At 38.7% G+C, this 9502-nt stretch overlaps 1 pseudogene; it reads left to right on the top strand.

Annotated features, from left to right (window-relative positions):
• Positions 1 to 5480: 5480 nt before the first annotated feature.
• On the top strand, positions 5481 to 6754 carry LOC103727118 (annotated as a pseudogene).
• Positions 6755 to 9502: the final 2748 nt, after the last annotated feature.

A 9502-nucleotide genomic window follows, 5' to 3' on the forward strand; every position in this document is an offset into this window, starting at 1 on the left:
CTAATGAAATTATTTTCATTTCCTGATTTACAGAGAGCTTTTGTCAGAATGGATAATGGATTTTCTTGCATACCTTTTTCCAAGTATATTAAGATAATTATCTGGATTTTCCACTTAGGAACATTAATATGCTCAATTACATTGATTAGTTGACTGGTGTCATACTAATTGTATATCCCTAGAATAAACTCCTTTAGACATGATGAATTATCCTCTTTATGTATCATTAAATTTGATTCTCTAAAATCTTTAGACATTTTGCATATTTTTACAGATGACATTGGTGTTTAGTTTCACTTCTTATAGTGCCTTCATCTAGTTTTGATATTAGGGTCATATTCTAATATATAGAAATAATGTCTCCCCTTAGGTAAAGGGAAAGCAGGAACCTGAGAGAGAAGAACAGAAGGAGACAGGGAGAAATGGATAAGAAGGGGGTATTTAAATGGGAGGGTTATATAAAAAACTTTGGGGACAAAGGGAAAGAAGGAGCTCAAAAGAGCTGGGGCCATAGAAGACTGGTATTAATCAAGGGAGAAATGGGGGAAATGGGGACACTTTATATGGGGAAGCTATGTTGGAAGGGCTAGGCAGGAAGAGAGGAGAGAAAAATACTGCCTAGCTAATGTGAAAAACTATAGGGAATCGTATTAGTCCAACAACCTAATGACAACTTATACATGCAATATCTCTACATGAGTCTATGTGTATAGCTAAAGGCTATGTAGCAAGAAACAGTGCCCAGTGCCAGACAGGAGCAACCTTCCTTTGAGTTGTTGGCAAGGGTAGGCCAAGAGATTCCCAAAATTATGCTGGCTATTGCCACAACCCTTGATTGCCTCCCAAGAACTTGAAGGTAAGACCCTACTGCTGAAGACAGTAACAACTTCTGACACAGGATTTGGAGCAATGGAACTGGAAACCACTTTTCCTGAAAGCTATCTCTCATAGCTTTGGAGAACACTATGCAAGATGCTAAGGGAGAACATCAGTAGATGATCCAACACCAGCTTCAAAACCAAATAACCTCATCAGTAACAGGCACAGCATATGGCATTGGTGCAGTAGTAGCACTTTTATTTGGGGGGCAATCAACAGCTATCTAATTGGACTAAAACCCGACTCAATGCCAGGAAACTGGTGTGATCTTGTAAGTATAGCCAAATATACATGGCTGAAGAGGTCATAGTTCTTAGAGAAAACCCCAAGACTGTCACATCCCTAGACTAATGTAATTTCTTACTATGTGTAAAATATGTATCCTTATATTACAGACAAATATCCCAGTCACCACTCATCTAAGAAACTTTTTTTGTTCCAGATGGAGACTATCACAGAGTACCACAACTGGTTACACACAGACATTGTCTGTGAACTTTTCAAGCCTAAGTGGCACATCTACAATGGAACTTCTACACCTAAGGGTCATGGCACATAGAACAGGGGGTAAAGAGGACACTAATGAATATCTCAATTCTCATCAATGAAGCTCCCTCATGCAATAGAGGGCCAGGAACACAAAAGGTCACAAATGGCCAAAGCATAGAAATTAAGAGTCTGCAGAATGCTGGTCCTCAGACAGGACTCCTATCTTAAACATCACCAACCCAGAGCTTATGGAACATTGTGGAAGAGAGGGCAGAAAGAGTGTAAGAGCCAGGGAGAGGGTGCATGAACACATGGAAATAGAGTCCTATGAGCTCCTGGGACCCGTCTCTTCCTCTCTGTTATGAGGGTCTCAACTTTTTTTTTCCTAAGTGAAGTTCAGTGTAATAAAATTTCCCCTAGAAACTGCTTTAGCACATCTTATAAATTTTGGTATGCTATGGTTTTATTTTCATTCCATTTAAAATAGTTTTTAGATACTCTTGACTGTCTCTTTGTATCAGGTATTATTTAAAATTCGGTTATTTAGTTTCTAAATACTGTGGAGATTTTTACTGGAGACCTTTCTCTTATTGATTTCTGTTTGGATTCATTCATGATCAGACAAGTAGTTTACATAATCAGAATCCTTTAAAATTGTTGAGCCTTTTTTTTTTTTTAAATTGACATATAACTTCCCTCGGAATTTGTTCTGTATGTAAATGAAAAGAAAATGTTCTGTGGGTAAATGAAAAGAATGTGTGTTTTGTTATGTTACTGGATGCAGTTCTAATAGTGCCACCAATTACATCAACCTCGGCTGACTGTATTTTCACATCCTCTGTCTTTACTGGTTTTCGGTCTACTTGTTTTATTATTTATTGAGCCATGGGCATCAAACTATTCCACTGTAGGTGTAGATTTGCTCATTTCCCCTTGCCATTTTCTCAGTTTGGCTTCAAGCATCATTAAACTGTGTTATGAAGTACATAAATGTCTCTCTAAGACTGAATGTATCTAGTCACACATTTATCATAGTAAAATGACCTTTTCCCTCCCTAAACTTTGAGATCTACATTGTTTGACGTTAAAATAGCCACTCTAGATGTATTTTTGATCAATATCTTCATTAGTATTCCTTTCCTTTTGTGAAACGATTTATCTCCTTTGTCAGCTTACTTGCTATACTCTGTTTTGTTACTTTCACTAAAATTTGGCTTAAGATCATAGTATGCTTCTTTAATTTATTAATAGTCTGTCTTTAGGTAGTACCACCACACATGCAGTGTAAGAACCTTATCAATCTATAATTCCACTTCTTCTCATCTAGCTGTTGTGTTATATTCTCATACATTTTGTTATACATATACCACAATACATACACTGCAATGTTATTTTTGTTTAAACTGTCATTTAGTCTTCGAAGAAATTTAAATAAGAAAGTTTTATTTGTTTAGCTATTATATTAATTACTTTTGCATTATTGTGACCAAAATATCTGAGTGAAAATCTGAAAGGAGGATTGATTTATTCTGGCTTTGTGGTTTCAGAGGGTCCATGGTTACTTGGCCCTGTGTGCTCAGGCAGAATATTATCGAGGTGGGATCATGTGGTGGAAGAGGTTCCTGACCTCATGGCAGAGAGGTAGCAGAAAAGGAAAAAGAAACGAGACAGATTTAACTTTCAAGACACACCTCCAGAGACCTACTTCCTACAGCTAGGCTCTAGCTCAGAGGTTTCTAGAACCTCCCAAAATAGTATTCCCAGCTAGGGACCAAAATGAATGAGTATTATATTTTATATTCAAGCCATAACACCCATGTAGGTACAATCTCCTGTACTTTTAATTTCGTTGTGCATATCCATATTTCCATCAGGTATCGCTTTTCTCATGCTTGAAGGACTTATGGTACAGGTGTGTGCTGATAATGACTCCTTCAAACTTTTGTCTATATGAAAATTCTTTTGCCTTTATTTTTAAATAAATAAATTGTATAGTCTTCATTGGCTATACAATTCTAGCATGGCCCCTTGTGTTTTAGTAATTTATAGCTAATGCTACACTCTCTTCTAGCTTGCACTGTTTCTGATGTGACCTATAACTAACACAGTTATTAGAATCAGCAAACAAATATGTTAATTTTTATCATCCCTGTTCAAAAAGTTTTCACTGGTTTTCTTTAGCTTTTTGAACAGGGATGATAAAATTAACATATTTGTTTGCTGATCTAACAACTGTGCTAGTTAAATGTCACTTTTAGTTGACTAGCTTTTTTCCTCACTGTGATTCATATTTTCCTACTACTCTGCATGCCTATCATGCATGTTTATCTTATTAGGTGGGTGCTAGCTATTTTTGTGTTCCTATAATTATTTCAAAACTTTTTTTTTAGTATGTTTTTTAGAATATGTGGCATAATTGGAGAAATGATTAGTCAATGATTATGTCCCACCACTGAGGTAAGAAATCTTCCCCAAAGGTCCATGAACTGAGGAATCTTCTAGACTGATTCATGGAAATGGGCATTACTGTGTGAGTGCTGTGTACTGCACTTTCTGAGTCTTTTGCAGGGTTCCTTCCCTGACCTCATGTAATTGACTCACTTACCTAATGCTGATCACTACCTAGAGGAACCATCTGGTGGCCTCTGATCTTTTGCTGTAGCTCTCTCCTTTGTGGTACCTTGCTATGCACATTCTAGTTCTCTTGTTTGATTCTGAACTCCATCTCCTCAATGAGACAGGCCTCCAGGATTTGTTTGACACTTCCCCAATCATGCTGTGAACAGGGAACTCTTTAACATTAGTAAACTGGGGCAATCATAAGGCTTGAACTCTTTGCCCCTCTCAATATCTTTTGTTATCAGATAGCTTGTGTCTTAAAGAGCACTCACATATTCTACTTGTTTGCTTTGTTTTGATTTATAAGGGAAGTAAATTCAGTTGCTGTTTCATTTTGTTTTAAAGTGCAAGTATCAGCACTATTTTTGCTTGTTTTCATTTAGTGTACACAGTAATAAGTATAATTATCGAATTTTTTCATATATAATTTGTTTTATTAACCTTTCCCTATTTCTCCCTCACCCATCTCCATTTTGTACCTTTTTACCTTGGTAGTCTCCTCTACACCTTAATGTCACATGTGTTCTGTTACCCTCCTCTTCTTCTGTTTCCACTTTCAACTTTCATGCTCTATATTTACATAACACACATACACACACACACACACACACACACACACACACACAGAGTTGAGATTCGTATATATGAGAAAGAAAATTCAGTATTTTTGAATCTGGGTCACCTTGCTTAATTTCCAGATCCAACCATTTTCCTGCAAATTTTATTTTTATTTATGGTTGAATAAAATTGTTCTGTATGTACATCATATTTCCATTATCCATTTGTCCATTGACAAATATCTTGGCTGGTTCCGTTTTCCTAATGCTTTACTTGTATTAGCTTAGAATTCTCAGTACACTTATGGAGTAGTTTCAAATATCACTCCTATTTTATAGATGAGGAAATGGAAGCATGAAGAGATAAAATTAGTTGCCACAGTTTGCACAGCCCGCTCTCGTACTCAAGCCCTGTGGCCTCAGGATCTCTGATCTTAACCATCCTGCCATTTTTCTTCTAAGATTTCTCGGTTTCTATACCATGAGAAACATTTAATTAAATATTTTTGGTTTTGTCTTTGGTTTCCTTTCTGAGAATCCTGCTATGTAGCCTAGAGGGGCTTCATATTCACAGCAAGCATTCTGCGTCAGCCTCCAGTGTGTCCTCCCAGGTGTGAAACACCATACCCAGCTTAATTGAATGCTTATGAGGCTCACATGAGCATAATGTGAATGATTGACATGTTTGTTTGTTTCTTTGAAACAGGTCTCACTATGTATCCCTGGCTCACCTTGAATTCACAGAGATTGACCTCCCTCTGCTTCCTGAGGGCTGGGATTAAAGGAAGTAGTCACCAGGTTGGTTTAACAGCTGCCTCTTAACCTAACAGCATCCTGTTCTTTGGATCTTCAAGAGTAAGCCTGTTGGGCATGGTGGCACACACTTGCAACTCCAAGTTGAAGGCTGAGGTAAGAACATTCAAGTTGGAGGTCAGCATGGGCTCTATAGTTAGGTAATTGTCTGAAAAGGAAACACACTACAAACAAATAAAGAATAAGAGACTATGTTTATGTTTATTTAGCCTGAGTAATCTTTAATAAGAGAAATAATACACACGCATACACAAACACACATACTGTATTCTAACAAAAAGAAAAAGAAATAGAACGCTCCATGAGAATCACAGCCCACAACCCTGGTGTGCAGGGCAAGTCTCTAAAATGGAATATGGGTGGGCACCCTTTCCTGACCTCTGGTGTCACCTCCTTCAAGAGTATCAAACATAGCCCAGAACTTGAAGAACTTATCGGGCCTTGGGCCATGGGTACAGCACTGAAGCTGCTATTAGGTGCATGTGATGTGGCCTATGACCACTGCAAATCCATGTTCACTGTGGAAGGCAGTTAGAGAGCTATTTTCTTTAATTGGATCCATAGTGTGCAGCAGGATGCTATCCTAGGGCCTTCACTTCAGGATCTTCTTCTGGTACCCCATCATCTATGATATTTGGGCTAGACACCAAAAACAAAATCTTCCCCACAGGCTCCAAAGATCTGCAGATGGTAAACATCTCCTTGCATGAGCTGTCTCCATCTAATGCAGATTAGCTGCCTAGTATGTACCAGCCCTAGGGTTAGACTACTAGGAGAGAGTGCTGCCTCTATTGTCAAGGGAGTGTTCAAGAGTGTTCTGGTCAAGTTCATTGCCTCCCAGTCAGCCCAGGTGTCCCTGTTGATCTGAAGGGAGCTGACAAAGAGTGCCAAAACTTCAACCTCATCCCAGACAATGTTGCTATTGCAGAGCTGAACTATAGCCAAGTGTACACAGCTGCTGTAGAAGCCAAACAAGCCGCCTAGCAGGAAGCCTAGAGAGTCCAGTTCTTGGTGGAAAAATCTAAGCAGGAATAGTGCAGAAGATCCAGAAGATTGTGTAGACTAAGGAGTAAACAGAGGCCATCAAGATGCTTGGAGAAGCACTGAGCAAGAACCCCAGCTACATAAATCTCCGCAAGATCTGGGCCACCCAGAACATCTCCAGAAGGATCACCACATCTCTGAACACCATCTGTCTCACAGCTGACAATCTTGGGCTGAATCTACAGGATGAAAGCTTAACCAGGGACATGAACAGCCTCAGCAAGGGTAAAAAATGAGTATGAGCATCAAAAACTCCACTCCCAGAGAAGAAGTGGATGTGTTTCTCCTCCAGTTTTTGAGGAGGCAGCCAGGGGAACCCCACCCTGTCCCCAGAATCATATGATGGTCCTCTGCAGCCAACCCTCTTGGATTAAGGAAGACTGAAGATCAACCTTTTTGGAGAGAATGGCTTTCCTCTTCCTTGTACTGACAGTGGTAGGGATTGAAGGGGGGTGGAGGTGATTTCTTAGTGATTTCCTAAAATGTTGTTTCCCCCCCTCAAATTGGAATTTCCAGGAATTCTTAATAAATTTTTATTACTTAAGCTATTAATAAAAAGGAAAGGAAAGGAAAGGAAAGGAAAGGAAAGGAAAGGAAAGAAAAGAAATGGGAAAAGTTGAAGTTAAAGCACTGTTTTAAAGGCCTGTTGCTGCTTGGGAAATTCTACATCTTGCAGTGGCTTCAGCAGAAGTTGCAAACCCAGGGTGAGGATGGAATTTAGCTCCTGGTTAGGCTCCCTCATGGGCATTTGGGAAGTTCTCTATCTCCCAGAAGTACCAGTGATAGCTGAGGAATCAGGGTGGGGACCAGAACTGACTTGATATAGAATCCCCTGCCCTAAATGCCATCCCCACGAGGGAAAGAACACCTCAACCCTACTAGAACTTAAGACCACTGAACACTCCAAACACTACCACTGAAAGGAAAGAAGGTAACTAGAATTCTAAAAATAAAAAATACAAACAAGAAAGAAAAACTCAAAAATTAACTAACTCCAGGTGTACTGGTCCCAGAGTAGAAACAGAAACAACATGAAAAACCAAGACAATATGTCTCTTCCACTAATCCCATAATAATGGTACCTAATGAAAATGAATTGGAAGAACTACCAGATAAAGAACTAAAGAGAACAGGTGTGCTCAAACAATACAAAAACTTAAAAGAAGACATAAATATCCTTCTAGAGAATAAAAACAGAGATGAATTCAATGAGGAAATCAATCCAGGATCTGAAGAGAGCTAGAACTGCTGAAGAAAACCTAAAGTAAAATATCGGAAATGAAAAACTCAATAAGCCAAATATAAGCCTCAGTAGAAAGCCTCAACAGTGCAATGGATTATGTGGAAAATACATATCAGGAATGCAAAACAAGGTAGAGTAATTAGATCACTTGGTGAAGGTCAATGATACATTTAAAAAGAAATGAACAGAGAGTGGGATGCCATGAAAAGACTTAACCTTTGAATTATGGGCATAGAAGATGAACACCACAGAAAAGGTATAGAGAATATTTTCAAGAAAATCATGGAAGAAAATTTCTCAAACTTAGAGAAAGAGATGCTCATCCAGGTACAAGAGGCATACAGAACTCCAAATAGAATAAGAAAAGAAACTCTCCACAACATACTAAAGTTAAAGCATTTAAAACAGAATAAAGCAAAGGTATTAAAAGCTTCAAAAGAGGGGGCTAGAGAGATGGCTCAGTGGTTAAGAGCATTGGTTGTTCTTGTAGAAGACCTGGGTTCGAACTCTGGTTCCAGGGGATCCGACACCTCTTCAGACCTCTGCAGGTACTTCATGACATGGGTGCACTTACACACATGCAGGCAATACACTTATACACATAAAATAAAAATAAATAAATAAAAATTAGAAAAAAGCTACATGAGAGAAAGGTCAAGTCATAGGCCCATCAAAATGACAGCTGATTATTCAACAAAACATTTGAAGTCAGGAGGGGTGTAAGATTTATTCCATGTTCTGAACCAAGAATATTATACCCAGCAAAACTATTAATATTGAAGGAGAAATTAAATTTTTCCATGACAAAAACAGATTAAAAGTATTTATGATCACTATGATGGCTCTACAGAGGATATAGGAAGAAATCTTTAGTCTGATGAAAGGGATAAACATATATAACAGGTCACAAAAAATAATTCCAGAAAGGTTAATCAAAATAAGTCTAAGAAAACGTCATAAAACAAAAAATGATGGGAATTAATACACAATGTTCAGTAATAACTTTTAATAATAATAGTCTCAATTCCCCTCAAAAGAGACACGGAGTAGCAGAGTGGATTAGAAAACAGAATCCATCTTTTTGCTGCCTCTGAGGAAGCATACATTCCCACAGACAGGTACTACCTTAGAGTGAAAGGATGGAAAAGGGTATTCCAAGTAAACAGAATCAAGAAACAAGAAGGTGTAGTTAATCTAATATCTAAAAAAGTACATGGCAAACTAAAGCTAGTCAGAAGAGAAAAAGAGGGTCACTTGTTATCATCAGAGGAACAATCTACCCAGGGGAATTTACACTTTTAAACATGAATGCACAAAACACAGGTACACCCAGTTTCATAAAAGAAATATTATTATATCTAAAATCACAGATTAATCCCAATAGTAGTAGTGGGTGAATTTAATACCCCACTCTCACCAATAGACAGAGTCTCTGGACAAAAGCTAAGCAAAAAAAAAATATTGAAGAGGGGTGGGTGGAGGTGGGCAGGCCAGGGCCCTGGAGTACTGGGGCACCTTGTCCAGGGAGCTCCAGTTAGCTAGAGGTTGGGTGACTGTTGCAACCAGGGTTGGTTGCTATCAACCTGCTGAGCTACACCCCAGTCTACCTCTCTTGCTAGGGGGCTGAACCTAAAAATAGTCACTGTGCAGAACATCCAAGGTCAGCCCCTGAAATCATCATCATCCAAGTGACAAGTTGGACACAGTGGAAAGGGATTTGGCAATCGAGAGGAAGAATGACTGAGGAACCAAGATGACTGTCCTGGCAGCTCTCAGCAAAACATGACTTTGTAAAACCCTGTGGGGAGTCAACTTGTTGGAGAATGCCTTGGATTTGTGGGTTGATTGTGTTGTGTGG

Source organism: Nannospalax galili, unplaced genomic scaffold (genome assembly GCF_000622305.1).
Source record: "Nannospalax galili isolate Female #2095 unplaced genomic scaffold, S.galili_v1.0 scaffold1189, whole genome shotgun sequence".
NCBI classification, from domain to species: domain Eukaryota; kingdom Metazoa; phylum Chordata; class Mammalia; order Rodentia; family Spalacidae; genus Nannospalax; species Nannospalax galili.